This window comes from Pelodiscus sinensis, chromosome 4 (genome assembly GCF_052426305.1).
Source record: "Pelodiscus sinensis isolate ZL-2025 chromosome 4, ASM5242630v1, whole genome shotgun sequence".
Taxonomy (NCBI): Eukaryota; Metazoa; Chordata; order Testudines; family Trionychidae; genus Pelodiscus; species Pelodiscus sinensis.
In genome coordinates, this window is record NC_143055.1 from 39,969,956 (window position 1) to 39,987,854 (window position 17,899).

Sequence of the window (17,899 nt, forward strand, 5' to 3'; positions counted from 1 at the left end):
AATATATTGTGACATTGCACCCCATATTCTTCATGGAAATATGCATCTGAATATGAATATGTATAACTCAATATGCTTTATGTGAAACATTGCACAGAGCATATCATTGTAAAAGTTATAATCTGCTGAAAGTGTCAATTCTATTTGTGTGCATGTATCATTCCTGTATTTGAAGTTACAAATATGAAGTATAAATCTGTTTACTAATCTAAACACACAGAGTGAAGGCCATCCCATGTACTTAAGGAACTTATTCGCCAGGAATTGGGACAATGATGTGTGAATAGTCTTGCTTTTCCCGTAAGCCTGGAGTATGGTTGGTCTCACAAAGACATGGGACCAGGCCACCTGATGCTGGAAACCATTTTGGATGCTGTACTTTTCCACTCAGGGTGAGGAAAGTTTGAATTTGACATAAAGGATTCCAGCCTTGTAGAATATATATATATATATATATATATATATATATATATATATATATATATATATATAAAGACATGAAACCAAACAATAAGGGCTGCTAGCAGAAATGACTATTGTTAAGGTAAGAAATTGCATGTAACAAGGTTCTTAGGGTATGTCTACACTACCCCCTAGTTTGAACTAGGGGGTAGTGTAGACATACCCTCAGAGTATTAAGGTAAGCTGAACCATTTTTTATTTATTTTGCTTAGTAACTTACTTTGATCTCTCTGCTGTTACTTGCAATCACTTAAATCCTACTTTATATACCTAATAAAATTGCTTGTGTTTATTAATAAACCCATTGTAAATAACTGTTACCTGGGGAGAATAGCTATGCATTTCTCTCTTTTATTGAAAAAGGGCATGTACAACTAAAGAAGTCATTCTGTATAAATTTTATCAATAGTGAGATGGATTTATCTGGGGTTTTGATAGCATTAGGGCTGTCCACATGGTACTGTGTCAAGTCCCTTTAACTAAATCTTCCCAAAGCTGAATGGATCACAGTGTCTGTGTCGGTCTGTTGTGGGTTGTGATATCAACACAAGAAATGCCTTACTGGATTAGATCAGTTGTCCATGTAGCCCAGCTAAAGTGGGTCAATATCAGATGTACTGGCAGAAGTTGATAGCACTTGTGAAGATAAAACCATTTTTATTTAGTGCCTAAATATGAATTTAGCTGCCTAGTCTTAGGAAAATGTTATGTTGTCATATATGATGTTTCTAAATATACATATATATTATGCATGTAATCTGATACTTATATATCATGGACACTATAAAATAATCCGATTGTGGGTTATCAAGCTTGTGTTCTTAGTATCTTTAAAGTACCTTTGTTGCTCTATAATAATAGTTAATAATCACAATGGAGTGATGAAGACTTTGGCTGTGTACATGCCATGTCTAATTAAGCTCATGGGGAGGAACAGTGTAAATATATTTAGGTACTTTGTAAAAGTAATTTATACACCCAGGATAAGTTAGGTAAGACTGGAAGCCCACATTTTCCAGTGGCTGAATGGACTTATTTTGGCCTTGTGCCTTAAAACAAGCCTAAGGCAGTATAACTCTCATGCTAGTATTACTCTCATGCACTATAGTTGCTTACAAATATATTCAGAAGGATATTTAAAAAAACCCCACACAAACCTTGTTATTATTTTATAAGTCTAAAATAAGAGCTTTTTTATTAAACTCTATGTATTATAGGGATGACATGTCACACCTGGTTATATTGGCTGTCATATTATATTGCCTTCTTCAACATACTACTACAACCGGGCTTGACAGTTTAGAACATTTCATGCCTTAAACTACTCAAAATGAAGGTAAATTCTTTATATCATCAGGCAGCAAATTCTAATCTCTTTCTGGCTATGGTATAAAAGTCAAATGAATAATCTTAAGTGAACTTGGGGAAAACAGTAAGGCTGCATCCCTAAAGCAATGGTGGTGACAAGTTTTAATTAAGCAAAAAGTTAGAGAGGTAAGGGGTCTAGTTCCCTCAATTTCAAATAATTGTAGAAAAATTCTGTCAGCTATAACAGGCTTATATGGGTCCTGTTGAATATCCTACTGCGAAACAGCCTACAATAAATTTCATCAGCAGCTGTAGATTCTCATTTCCTTTCCTTGGGCTTTCTATGCAATTTTTCTCTACACATTAGTTTCAAATCCTCGCTCCAAGATATTTCCATTCAGCTAAGTAAGCTGGCTGCATTTAGAGGAATCATAGTTTAGAAAGGTCATCCTGAGAATCAGAATAAATTAAGAATGGCAGTACTAAGTATCTGTTGTGACACTGTTACAAAACAGGAAGTATTTGTACAGGCCAACAGATTAGTTTGGGAAAATGCTAGCATATATAATTTGCTTTGTTACAAATCCCCTAAAATTATCCAATGGAACTTAGAAAGTTTGAACTGTTGCATAAACAGGTCTTGGTAATGAAAAGGCTGATTTAATCTTTTCTCTTACTGAACACCGAGAAACATTTGTGGAAGAAATACCTATGGAAAGCAGAATTGGGTCCGAATCCTAACAGTTTGGATTTTGGCAGTGCCTGGATTTGAAGACCCAGAGTTGAGCTTTACTCAGTTTTACTTTGTGTTTCAATTATGGTGACATTTAAAAGAGCAATTAAGGTGAATAAAACATATTTCATCTCATGCTTTTAACAAAAGAACTCTAATACCATTAGTAAACAAAGTCCACGTGTACTAAGACTTGTGTATTTTCTTGCCTTTGAGATGAAGGCCAGTTCTTTCATGTAATGTTGTCTCATAGACTCAATGTATATAAACTGTTTACTAGACCTATCCCCCAACCATGAGCTCATGCTCTGTATGGATCTTCTATGATCTGCAGCAACAGCTCCAGTATGTAACTACTGCATCCAGCCCACACCATATTGTCCTTTCAATTGCACCATTTCTCCAATGGTAATAGAAGTGGCAGTAGGAGACATACCTGGGGTTTCTTGTCAATTTTCTAACTAGTCAGAGCTCTGAGGAAGAAAGAAGTCAGCTTCTTCACAGCCATGCTGCTGATATGGGGAATATGGGATCCACAACTGAAAAACAAAGTAGCAACTAGGTCAGATTCTTGGCTGAGTTAAGGCCACTTTACACCAACTCTGTGGCATACACCCGCCTTAAACACTGACTACATACAAATAATAGCTGTGGTGTTCAGTGATCATTCACTGCTGCAAGAGCTCTACTTTGTTCTATATGTGGGTCCAGCTAGCTATGCCTAACAGGAGCTTCACAGCACTCTTCCTAGACTAGGTTTGGGTATTTCAAGCCTTTTAAAGTCACAGCCTCCATTACCAAAATTGCCACACAGTGTTAGCGTGATCCTTCACCTGCAGAGATATTTTAGAGATGTCTATGCCATGGACCTGTGCAGCTGATAATATCAACAGAGAAAAGGGGCATAGTAAAAAGAGACTTTAAGAAAAACTACTAGATCACACCCAAGTTGCATCTAGTCTAGCATCCCTGCCTCTGACAGTGATCAACACCATATTACGGAATGGCTACTGTGGGCATTCTCTGAGTTGTGGCTCCTTACCTTATCCTCCTTACTCGTAAAGTTTTGACCTTGGCTATATTTCATGTCTCACCACCCATTGCTTTCCACTTTTCTGCCTGTGCTCTGTTAAGTTCTGTTTTTTGCTTTCTTTGTTGCATCCTCTCAGGTTCACCTTCCCGTATTTTTTTCAAGTTGCTCTACATCTGGAAATGTAGCCTGAGGTGCTAAACCTCTTCCAATATGTCAAGCATCCAAATGTTTATCCTCCAAGTACAGCATCAGAAGTCATGTATTTGTTCCTTGCAACTACTCATTTTCACTGCTGAACTGTGTACTGTTCGTATACTACCTAGACTTAAGGTGTTCATTTTATGTAGCCTAACAAATAAAAGATTAATCAGTGACTTGAATATTGACTATAAATACAAATGTAATGTGATCTTCAGTCTAGCAGAGAAAGGTATAACAAAATCCACTTGCTGGAAGTTGACACAAGGAAAACACAGACAGGAAATAAAGCTTAAAACAAGCCTTAACAGTGAGAGTTATTAACCATTAAAGTGATTAACCCATGGTCCTCATAAATTCTCCGTCACTCACAATTTTACATCTAAATTGGATGTTTCTCTAAAGCACGTGATCTAGGAATTATTTCAGAAAAGTTCTAGGGGCCATGCTATGTAGAAAGTCAAACTATTTGATTTGTTCTGGCGTATTCCAGTCAGTCTCGTAAAGTATCAGAGCATGTGTAATCAGTTCCAACTATAATATGACTTGCACCATTTTTACTTGATTTACCCTTTCTTTTTACCATTCCTTATGTTGGCTTTCTGCTCTAGTTGTCTAGTTTAGACTATAACTCTAGAATCAGGAACCATAGCTCTTTTTAGTCTCCAAAAAACTCTATGCAAAACTATGGCACTACATACATATTTATTCATATTATGAATAACTACAATATTGCCTCCACCACTACCTCATATTACATAACAACCTTCAGATTATTTGTTTTCATGAATTATTCATCAATGACCAATATTCTGATTTCTGTTGCACAGTTTAAATGTGGAATACTTCACAGAATCACTTCAGATTTACATTGGTATCACAGAGATCAGAGTCCTGATCTCACAAACTAAAGTACTATAGTGGAACCTAATGGACATCTATGTTGGAAATGTCAGTAGAAAATTTAATGGTAGAAATAGAGTATGCACAATCTTTCCCCCCAATAATGGCCTCCTTTAGTCAAGTTGGAGGTAAGATAATGCTGGAAGACTTTGCACTGGTAATGCCTTTTTTAAATAAAACAATTTCATTTAATCAATCCAGCGTCAATCCAGCTTATTTCATAAGCATTTAATTTTGTTTTTTTTAATTGGATTTTCATTTGGTAATTTTTTAAGCAATACAAATATCTCCATATTTTCTTGTCTTTGTGACTCTGGATATTTAAATGGATATGGACAATCATGTCAAGCTAATTTTGGAACCCTCACATAACAGCAGGCAACAAACAGCAAATGGAACAAAAATGGGACAATGTATTAAAACAGATTACAAAACCTTTCAGGTTCATCAGTTTGAAACTTTGTTTATAGAACCAAATATGTTCAGGCCTGACTTAGTTTATATGTCAACTTCAAGCCCAGACACAATAAAAGGTGTTGCAGATCTCCACATTGACACCAGGAGAAACAGAATGTTTTCAATATTAATCTGTTCCTTTATAATCAGATCTCTTACCAGATCTCGTACCACCAGTTAAGTGCTTCTGTTGAGTATTAGTCCATTGGTTTTCCTTCCTGCTAAGTAGAAACCACTGTTTCTACATGAAGTTTGCAGAAAGCCTTGTTAGCTAATGACACTGAAAAGGAGGAATGGACTTCATTATTACTGAAATCAACAATGGAGAGACTATTACAATTAAATGAAATAATGTTATTATGGCACAAGAAGCTTTCTAATTATTTTTTGAAGGCTCCATGATTTCATAGATTCCCATTACTATCATTGAAAAGGAGAGGAAAGGTAAAACAGATGGAGAATTAGAATAAAAGGTGTTGCCCACTAATTGATAGTGAAAGAAATTAACACTGTTTTAACAGCTTCAGAGGGGTAACTGAGATAGTCTGAAACTGGAAAAACTTAAAAAACAACGTATCCTCTTGCTGCACCTGTTTTAACAATTTTGCAAAATACCATTCTAGAGGGATGGGATTTATGTATTCGTGTAATTACTGCAACAGAGTCAAATTCAGTCCTTTAGTGTGTATTGTCACAGCTTTGTGAGGTGAAGCTCACTGTGCTTGTGTAACTTACAAAATAGATGCATTGTGTCCTTCTCTAGTTGAAAGGCCTCATTCAGTATAACAGTTTTACTGTTAATGAGTTAATGGAGTTGCTCTTTATCTCAAATGGTAGATTTTTCTGCTTTAGTGGTAAAATTACTAGTTTGAGATCCTGATAATAAGTCTTTAAGGAACCTCCAGGCTACTTGTTGTTTGTGTGATTGGGTTGTTACACAAATATAAGCTTCAAAGTAACAAGCTTATCACATGGTCAACATGTTTAATGTACAGAGGGGAAAACACTAAAGGAGAAATAAGAATGTGTTGATTATGAATTATGACAATAAAATACTGTAATATTTTATGGTACAAACAAAAATCTAAAAAATTGAAGTTCAAACATCATCAATATAACTGGTTTTTACACTTTTTTTCAACTAGCAGGTGTATATATATACATATGTTGCTTCCCTGAGTCATTCATGCTGGTAGTGAAACTTTACTCTAGGGGTGCGTCTAGACAGAACCGTTCTGTCAGAATAAGGGTGTGTCTAGACTACAGGGTTTTGTGGACAAAAGTGGACTTTTGTCGACAAAACTATACCTGCGTCTACGCTGCCGCTGAGTTCTGTCGACATAACGTTATGTTACGTGGACAGAACTCAGCAGTTTTGTCGATGGCTGTAAACTTCATTCTGTGAGGAATAACACCTTTTGTTGACAGAATTCTGTCATGTCAGATAGAATTGGATGTAGTCTAGATGCTCTTTGTCGACAGAAGCTTTGTCAACAGTGTCTGTCGACAAAACTTCTGTCGACAAAAACCTGTAGTCTAGATGTACCCTAAGCTATGCAATTTGCACCATGCAAATGCATAGTTTATTTTGAGTCTAGGTTTAAAGGGCTTATTTTGAAATTTGGCGCTATTCGGACAGCACTAAATTTCAAAATAAGGCACTATTTTGACAAATCGCTTAATGAGGGTTACAGGGATGCTAGAAGAGTGCACCCACTATTTCTGGAAATAGCAGGCACATTTAAAGACATGACATTGCTATTTCAGGATAACCAATATCCTGAAATAGTGCCACAGTCTAGATGTACTCTAGCCCTATTACTCAGGTCACCTCATGCTATTAAATTTTGGCAGACAGATCTGACAATTTGGGGTAAATGCAAATTGCTGAGAAGTTTGTTGACAGAAATGAACATAAACAGATGGATTGGGGTGAGCAATGGTATTGCATTTCTATTTTATGACAATGTAGGAATTCCATATTGAAGACAGTTTTCTAGAAAGCATGAAGAAGAACTATATTTAAAAAGTGTGCTAGTTCATAGATATTTTTATAAAGCTGCATGGTAATATACAACCCCAATCCTGTAACTAGTTCTAAATGGCTAGATAGCATCAATCATTGAGTTCAATGGTTCATACCAGGAGAAACCTGTCAGGCTAGGACATATATTTCTGAAAAATATCCCCATGTTCTTTAGCCGACTCTCTTCACAATTATTTATCTGTGTTCTTAGGCCCTAGTAAATATTTGATTATCAGTCACTGAACTTAAAACAGAATATTTTCCTTTGCAAACTCCATATACTATTTCAGCATAAGACTGTGTGATCTATTCACAAAAAATATGTTTAAATAAAACCGGATTACTAAAAACATGACATGCATTAAACAAATTCCCATTTAATACAGTCATACCAAATTGCAACGAGGCACAAGGGGATATTGTCACAATGATGTAAAAGATTGTTTAACACGCATGTGACTCATTTTCACACAAGTGATAATTAGTTCAGCAGAACTTTTCTTTAGAGGTTGTGTGTGCAAGCCAATCTAAAATACAATAGAATTTTATTGAGTACAGAGTAAAGGACTGAGGTTTCATTGATTAGGTGTTTTCTTCCCTAGATAATAAACATGTAAATAAAACCCATGTGGAAATCCATTATCTGTGGTGCTTATCCAAGTGAAAGGTAGTAATAAAGTCAACTGATCCTTAACTCAAAAGAAATTGAAGGAAAAACGTAAAACAACTTCGGCATGTGATTACATTTACTCTAATAATGACTTTAATCAAGACATAACTACACAGCTGAGTGCAACCAAAATTGAATTAAATTATAACTTATACATTTACAAGAGTCTTTAGATTCTCAGCAATATAAATACTATCAAAACAGATTTTAAATTTATAGGTCGAAACTGAATGCATGTTATCTGAAGGGCTGCCATCTAGATACTCCCATATAAAATTAGCTGGTTCATTTAGTTACCATAGGGCATGTCTACACAGCAGGGCTAATGCCAAAATACAAGAAGAGCACTCTTCCTCCAACTTCCATTTCCCCTTGTAAAATGAGGGTTACAGGAGTCGGAGTAAGAAATCCTCCAGCTTAACATTATCATACTGTTTTTTTTCCCTTCTCAGACAAGATACTACTTTGGAATTACACTTATACTGTACTTCTGAACAAATGCCTATAAAGCTATCAAACTCTTTTTATCTTTGCACTTGCCTGACTGGTATTCCACTGGAAACCAATATGGAAACATGCTATTAGAAATTAAGTAAAAAGTGCCTTAGGTGTCTAAATCCCATTGATTTTCAGTATGACTTAGGATCTTGACTCTTTAAGGTCCTTTTGAAATGTATCTCATGTTATTAAAGATCACAGAGGAAGTAAATTTATAAGTAGACATTATATATTACTAGAATTCCTTCCAAATAACCTCTGATGCTCTGTGTGACACCCGTCTGAAGTGTTAATAAGTGGTAAAAATCAATACCAAAGGAACTCTAAAGATGGAATTCCCAATCATAAACTGAGACAAGGACAGGAGCAAGACTAATAGTGGAGCAAGACCAATAGAGAGTTTGGAAGGTCACAGCAGTTTTTCCACTTTGGAAATCTGGTCAGATATCCACCAGTATATTACAATATGCCCCAATCTTCATAAAAATACTGACTACAACATGAGTTGAATGCCTCATAATTTGTAAATATAAATTATATTAAGAACATTAAATAAAAGTATGTTTGTGTTGTATTAACACAAGGTTAAGGTATATGTTTTCATTTTGCTGCAGTGTTTCAGATATGACATGCATCTGATGAAGTGGGTCTTTGCCCACGAAAGCTTATGCTCCTACACTTCAGTTAGTCTATAAGGTGCCACAGGACTCCTCGTCACTTTTGCAGATTCAGACTAACACGGCTACCCCTCTGATACTTGTTTCAGATATATTATCGACACAGCTGATATTTAGAACAATGCAAGTCTTTATCAGCTTGAAATTAAAAATATAGGTTTGTTTTTAAAATGTAACATAGAATTCCACATAACTAGTAAGTTATGCCCCCAATATATTATTGGTGACCAGAACTTAAAAAACAGGATAAGAAAATGCAGTCATCTTCATATTTATTATATATAGAAAATGTTAAAGAACATCCTTCTTGGAATGATTTTCAGGTACAATATCATCCATCTTAACATTGTCACATAAAAAGCATTTCAGCCCAGAGTGTATCTAATTGAAATGTTGTAAGTGGTTTCTTAAAGAACTCTCTAGGCAGCGTCAGTCTTTTTCTCCAAAGGGATGAAGAATAGCAAATAAAATTTAAGGCTCCAAAAGTCTAGCTCTCATGGCACAGAAACAAAAACAGGTCAGTCCATAAAAGAACATTTACTTCTGTAATGTTTAGAATCTTGGACAAATTATTCAGTGCACTTCAAATTCTTAGCCTTCTTTGCAATGTCCAGTTATAGGTGCCAAAGCAGCTAATTCAATTGAATTATTCACTGTGTTTAAAAGTCATGTCAAAGCTTAGCTCTTCCATAGTTACTTCAGGTTTGTTATGGTAACAGAAGAATTCACTGATTTCTTAATATTACCCAATAAAAGGCTAAAATTAGCAATTTACCAGTTGAAGACATAGGAAACATGGATGAACATATGTAATTTAGAGACAATCCTGCTTACATATTGCTCTCCTCATATTTGTTATGGTACTAAACAGATTTTCATGAAAACCAGATCTTTGAGTTCCAAGAGTTAATCTTTTCTTGCTTGTTCCCTACTTGAAGTTATAATCCTTTATTGTGATATCACAATTAGTTCCTGTGGAAAGGATTGTGCTGTCGTCAGAGACTGAGTGAAAAATATGCAGCAAGAGAAAGTCGGTTAGATTCCATTCTTCTGAGTATTCTGTGTATTTGTATGTTTTGGTCACTAATGTTTTTCTCTTGGTGGCTTTTAATATGTAATCTAATACCCTTCCCCCTGAGATAGAACACAGGGGAACAAAACTGGGGTGAGGAGTTTATGTGGAGTCTACATAGAAAGGGGTCAATAGGGAACTGTACAGGCAGTCCCCGACTTACGCGGATCCGACATTAGTCTGATCCGCACTTACAAACGGGGCTTTTGTCGCCCTGGAGCTCGCGGGTGGCGGGACCGCCGACAGCGCAGCGGTCCCGCCACCACATCCTCCAGGGCGAGAAAAGCTGCTCCGGGTCTCCCTGGTGTGCTGGGGGGGACTCCCCAGCACAGCAGGGAGACCCGAGCAAAGCCGCACAAGTGGCGGACCCCGCTGCCTGTGTGGCTTTGCTCCTTTGCCCCGGAGCAAAGCCTCACAGGCGGCGGGGTCCCCCGCCTCTGTGGCTTTGCTCCTGTCTCCCTGCTGTGCTGGGGGGGGAGACAGGAGCAAAGCCGCAGAGGCGGGGGACCCCGCCGCCTGTGCGGCTTTGCTCCGGGGCAAAGGAGCAAAGCCGCACGGGCAGCGGGGTCCCACCACCTGTGTGGCTTTGCTCGGGTCTCCCTGCTGTGCTGGGGGGGGGACTCCCCCAGCACAGCAGGGAGACAGGAGCAAAGCCACAGAGGCGCGGGACCCCGCCGCCTCTGCGGCTTTGCTCTGGGTCTCCCTGGTCTGCTGGGGGGGGGGGCGCAGCTAGTGCGCCCCCCCCCCCAGCAGACCAGGCTTTTGTTGTGGACGCCTGGGGTAGAGCAGCTGGGGTGCTGCCCGGTTGGTCCTGGGGGGACCTACTCGGCAGCACCCCAGCTGTTCTGTCCCAGGCTCCAGATTCAGCCGCTGTTGAAACTGATTAGTGGCTGATTCCAGGAAGCTGGGGGCAGAGCAACTCTGCCTCGGGCTTCCTGTAGTCAGCCCCTGGTCAGTTTCAGCAGCAGCGGCTGAATCTTGAGCCAGTTCCGAGTTATGTACAAATTCAACTTAAGAACAAACCTATAGTCCCTATCTTGTACATAACCCGGGGACTGCCTGTGGATTTAAATTGCTATGGAGAGTGATGTCAAAGACCCAGTGATTTTTGTTAAAGCATCTGCAGTGTGTGGGGGTATGTGTATAATGTCTATTTAATTATTCCTCTTCAAAATGTGAAATTATTTTATGCTAATATTATGTCTCTGAAAAAAATTGATGGATTAAAATTTAAGGACATGAATTATTAGTAACTTGAGCTATTGATCACAATGACATTGACATTACCAAATACATTTAAAAATGAATTAAAAAAACCTGTTCACATGCCTCAGTTAAAACATGCAAATCTAGGCAGAAATGACAAAAACATCTACAATATCTAATTTGATGATATCTCCTAATGGAAGCATGTGAACTAAAAAATCTATTACTAGGGATATCTAGGTAATAGATATGACTGTTGTTATTCTACAATAGTGGCATTTAGAATCATAACAGCTTTGCTTTCTCCAACTGGAGTAAACAGCCTAGTGATTATAAACATTACATTACAGTTTGTCTCCACTGCAATCCAAGATGGGATTGCAGCAGAAGAAGACATACAGATGATAACATGGTTAATAATAGCATTGCAGATGTGGTAGCATTGGCTACAGTGCTGGCTGTACAAGAGCACAAGGGACTGTAGTGATACGTATTTAGGGATGTATGTGATAGCATAGCTAGCTTGCACAGAAGTGTGTGCTGTTGCATCCACAATGCTATTCAGAGCTGTAGTGGAGTGGGTAAATCTAGTGCAGGTATGCCTACCTGTGCTATAAACACATTGCAGCATAAAGGAAAAACAGAGCTCTTTTGATGTCTGGTCAAGAATTATAAATGGGAAAGTCAATTAAATTATACCTGTTGACATCAACTAGCCCAAAATTGCTGATGAGAATATTCAGTGAATTTTTGGGGAACTGTTTCGACTTCCACAAAAAACTATGGGAGTCTTCTCATGGTCATAAATGTGAGTTGACTCATACCCATAAAGAAGAAAATAATAATGTCCTAAATCAATAATAATTAGTTCTTGATCTGAAATGATACTTTAGGATACTGGTACATATTTTACAATGTAAGTCCTTCAGGAAATTCTCTCTCCTTTTCAAGGTGGCCTACAAAAATGTAACTACTAGTCTGCTGGTGTATTTAGACCACAGTCTACCATGATGACTTCTCAGTCGATCTGTCTCCACCCATCTCTTGTCTCATTTTATATTATAAGTTATCTGGGGCAGGAACCAGGTAATTGGTTCTGTGTGTAAAGCTGGGGGACCCAGGTCATCAGCAGGTGGGACTGACTTTGTGATCTAAGGGACTAATACAGGGGTGGACAATAAAATGATAGTAGTTCCCAGGGGGCTGATGCTGCTAAATTTACCTGCACCTCTGCAGGTACAGATCACTGTTCCGAGGCAATGGGAGCTGCAGAAAGTGTTGCCCCAGTCCGTGGTCCGTGTCCAATGGGAGCTGCAATCACTTGTACCTGTGGAGAAAGCGGAAGTGACCCAGCAGGGGCTAACCCTGGGGAACCAGATCCGGACTGCAGGCTGATATTTGCCTATCTTTAAACTAACACCATGTATCTCTACAACACGAGCTAAAAACCAGCAAGCTCTTAGTTAAAGCTGTTGAACAGACTCCACTCTCCCTTTCTCTGTTCCTCTTGGTTACATGTGCATACAACTCCTAGCACAGTAGGGTGCTGGTCTATGATTGGATATTCTAGGTGCTATGATAATACAAATAATAAATAAGTAAAAATAATTGGTGTGTACAAGTCCCATTATAATAGGTCCTCAAACTCAAATGAGAGCTTTGGAAATGACTGTAATGTCAATTATATAATTTCTTTTTTGCCACTTTTCAGAATATCATCAAAGTCAGAAGTTCAGAAAATGGTCAGAACAGACTGTACTTTGTATTAGTGAAGTGTGATTTTTATTTAATTTTAATTAGAGAACTAAATCCTATAGGAGAATTATAGCAAATGCAATATCTTTTCCAACAAGCAGGTTCTACTTCTGTGAAATAAAATAATATTATAAAAGTCCTTCTAGAGTTAGGGGCCCAAGGAGGTTTTTATTAAACTTTTCACTTTATACTATATCTGCTTGGTACTAAAATGAGAAAGGGAAGATTTATGACTGGGTTCATTATAACGTCTTTATTGCCCACATTGGCAGATGGGTTGAGACATCCAGATTCCCAAACTTAAATGACAAGCAGGCTTGATTATTTATTTATAAAACAAAAACTTTGTATCACCTGCTGCCTCTTAGCTGATTCTGCTTTTACCCCAGTTTTCAGTATGTCTGGAATGAGCTGAAATTTTTATATTGAACAAGCCTGTCAACCTTTCACTGACAATTATGCTCCCACACATGACCCTAAGACAATGGAAACGAGCAAGAAAAAACATTTAGGGCTGTTCTACACAACTGTGGGAGATAGATCTAAGATATGCAACATCAGCTACATTATTTGCATAGCTAAAGTTGCCATACTTACATCTACTTACTGCGGTGTCTTCACTGATGTGTCAATGAGAGATGCTCTCCTGTTGAATCCCCTTGCAATTCTCGTAGAGGTGGAATACCAGAGTCGATGGTAGAGTGATCAGCCCCATTCAATTCCACTGAACCAGCTCCTTTGGTATCTATAATAGGACATTGCAAAAATACTGGATTCAACAAATTGACTCCCTCTGTATCAATTGCTATCCCTTCAATCCAGCCCATAGTGAAGACATGCCCAACACGGAGGTATAGGAGCCTTCTCATAATAATTTTAATTTCTGTTGATATTATCATGTAGCCTTCAATGATTAACATTTGGTAGATAAAACAAGTCTGTAGTGATTATACCATGGATGAGTATTTGGTAAATAAATATCTCCTTGTCACTGTTTTAATATGTTGATGTGACTATCTCTATGGATTAGGGTTCCAAATTAGACGTTAGTTGGTTAACATAAAGCAAAAGTATCAAATGAGGAAACAATTATCACATATTACTTCTAACCTAAATATAAATTTTAGTTTGCTCTTGTATCAAGTCACAGACTAAGGAAACAATTCACGTAGGAAGGTAGAAGACCAACAGCATGTGGGTTTTACTCAGAGCTGTCTGATACTCCAGTTGAGAAAGTCTGTGCATACCCTGATGGAAAAGAACTAATGAAAGGTCAGATTGACTTTACTGGGACCTACTTCTCAACAGAGTTAGAGGAGGCTGTGAAATGTAGACAGACTACAGTGATAGGGATTTAATTATGAGAAAATTGAGAACTCCTCAGCACTTGTCACTTTTCTCCTACTTCCTAGTTTAAATAATCAGCCAAAGCTGTGTCAGTTTTCTGTTTTCAACTTAGTTACATACAGCCCACTCCTTCTCAAGTTTCTTCATTACATCCTGTCTTGTGCACTAAAAGAATGTCAGGGCTGTGACTGTACAGGCTATCTTGGTAGCGAGGCAAGATAGCGTGTGCGTGGGACACAAATAATTAGTGGCTTGTTTATTATTGTTATTTAGGCGTTTAAACCTTGCATTGCAAACAAGTGAGATTTTAAGATACATTTTAATGAGGAAGGTGTGGCAGTTTTGCCATCAGCAGTAGCTGTATATTACAGAATAAATAACAATGTTGTAGAAGAGATGCTGTTTATAGCTTAAGATGCTTAACTTCCTCCTACTTCTTGGTTACTTATGGCCTTTTCTCAATCATCAAAATTCACTGCATAGCACTAGCACAAGGATAGAGGGAATACAAACAGCTATGCAGATGTTGAGAACTTAGGCTAAAACCAGTCAGTACATGGTACCTTAAGCTAGTTTCCTTAAAATATCCACATTTATGCACATGATTAAGTTGCTTCATTTTCACGGGTAATTAAAATGTTGAGCTCATTACATAGTACAGGCAGTCCCCGGGTTACATACAAGATAGGGACTATAGGTTTGTTCTTAAGTTGAATTTGTACGTAACTCGGAACTGGTTCCAGATTCAGCCACTGCTGCTGAAACTGACCAGGGACTGACTACAGGAAGCCCGAGGCAGAGTTGCTCTGCCCCCAGCTTCCTGGAATCAGCCACTGATCAATTTCAACAGCGGCTGAATCTGGAGCCTGGGACAGAACAGCTGGGGCGCTGCCGAGTAGGTCCCCCCAGGACCAACCGGGCAGCACCCCAGCTGCTCTACCCCAGGCGTCCACAACAAAAGCCTGGTCTGCTGGCGGGGGGGACGCACTAGCTGCGCCCCCCCCCCAGCACAGCAGGGAGACCCGAGCAAAGCCACACAGGCGGCGGAACCCCGCTGCCCGTGCGGCTTTGCTCCTTTGCCCCGGAGCAAAGCCGCACAGGCGGCGGGGTCCCCCGTCTCTGCAGCTTTGCTCCTGTCCCCCCCCCCCAGCACAGTAGGGAGACAGGAGCAAAGCCGCAGAGGCGGGGGACCCCGCCTCCTGTGCGGCTTTGCTCCGGGGCAAAGGAGCAAAGCTGCACGGGCAGCGGGGTCTGCCGCCTGTGCGGCTTTGCTCGGGTCTCCCTGCTGTGCTGGGGAGTCCCCCCCAGCACACCAGGGAGACCCGGAGCAGCTTTTCTTGCCCCGGAGGACACGGTGGCGGGACCGCTGCACTCTGGGCGATCCCGCCACCCATAAGCTCCGGGGCGAGAAAAGCCCCGTTCGTAAGTCGGGGACTGCCTGTACTTGTTTCTAGACCTTTCAATTCTCAGTTCATTATTGACATGGCTCTTTTTGGCTTGGAGTGAATGGCAGATAAGCATGTGCATGAACACGCACATACAAAAACTTATTTTCATTGTCAGATTGTGTTTCTTTACCCTTTTATTTTCCTAGGATTTACCTTCCAAAAAGGTGAAAGGGAGACGGTTATCAGAGAAAATGGAGTTGGTCTTCATTGTGTGCATTACACAAACACACACATGCTGCTTTGGTGTGAATGTTGTTTTAACTTTGTTAGCTTTGCTATTTGCAAGAGTTTATTATTTAGCAATAAAAATTCTCTTAGAGACAACAGAAATCAAAAAGATTTCAGACTTGAAACACTTTGTTTAATACTATGTTCTATAATGTGATCTGAATCTTACTGTGGAAAATGAGTTATCATTTCTAATGGAATAGGTACTTACTGTCTATTTGTAGCCATGTTGACATAAGTCAGATCCGTGTAAGTCGGGGACTGCCTGTACATAAAAGAAGCCAGTTAATAACCCCTAGCTTTTTTTGAAACTTATTTGCACAGTTGGTTCCCATTCCATTTGTTATCCATTATAACCCCCAAATTCTTTTAAGCATTACTGTTGTGTATCCAATTAGTCATCATTTTGTAGCTGCGCCATTTGACTTTTCCTTCCCAAATGTAGTATCTTGTACTTGTCTTTATTGAATTTCATCTTGTGGATTTCAGACCAATTCTCTAATTTATCAAGATCCATTTGAATTCTAATCATGTCCTCAAAAGAACAGTTTCACTCTGATTGTTGTCATCTGCAAATGTTACCCGTATCCTGTCTGTTCCAGTACCCAAGTCAATAATAAAACTTTGACTAGTCAGGACTTAAAACGAACCCCATAGAGACCTCACTACATAAATACTCTTAGTTTGCCAGCACATAATTGTTAATGACATAATCCTATATATTGATGTTATTAATAAAACTATCAACTTATTTATCATCATTATTAATAATAGTTAATATCTAATATGTCAATAAACTAATTAATAAAACTAATTGGGATTTTACATTAAGTAACAGAGCTAGATGTAAAATGGAAAACTTTTATTAACATTCATTTATATTTCTGACTAGATTTCCCAACCTACTGTAATAGGTATTATGAGTTCTAGTATAAATTAGAAGCATTGTAGAGGACATTGAATTTCATAGCTTAAAAATACCTCTCACCAAGTATTATATTGCATCTGAAAATAAACGGACCCCTTCCCCCCAAACTGAGCTCTTAGAGTTGCCGGTAGTGAGTTATACTGAATTATATTGGTTTACTTTATGTTTGGACAATTTTGTTGTGATTTCAAATTACAGCAAGAGTACCCGGTGTACCAATGTTCTGTGTGTGTGCACACGTGTGCCTGTATATAAAGACATAAATACAATGACATTCACATTTCACCTCTAGTACAGGTTTGTCTACACAGTAGGGCTAAAGTCAAAACAAGCTACACAACTCGAGCTACGTCAATTGCATAGCTTAAGTCGAAATTGCTTACCTCGGCTTTTGGTGCTCTCTATACAGCAGGAAGTCAAAGTAAGAACATTATTTCTTTGACTTCCTTTATGTCTTGTAACATGAAGGTTCCTAGGAATCAGAGTAAGAAATCCTCCAGTCACCATTATTTTGACACATTGCCAAAATAATTGCTTGTAGTGTAGACGCAGATAATGCTGCTGAGTAGACATGCCATAATATGAGATACCAGACATGTGGAACCCCGATAAGAAAAAAATATATAGTTGTATTCAATTTTCCACCATCTGATTGAACTGTCCTCATCGTTTTTTCAAGCAAAAGATAAATAAAATATGCCAAATATGGATCCTCAAGCCCTGGAGGGAATGTGGGGTCATTGTTGATCCATTTTAACTTAAGCCTTCAGAGAATATTTACAAGAAGTAATTTTGTCTTCTCTGAGGGCATCAGTACAAATTTATTCTTATTCTTGGGTACTTGAAAGCTACAAGTATGTCTCTCTACCGAGTAGTGAACATTAGCCAGAAGTTGTTACTAAAAGAATCTATGAACTGCAAAATTAAAACAGCCATAGGGATTAAACGAGC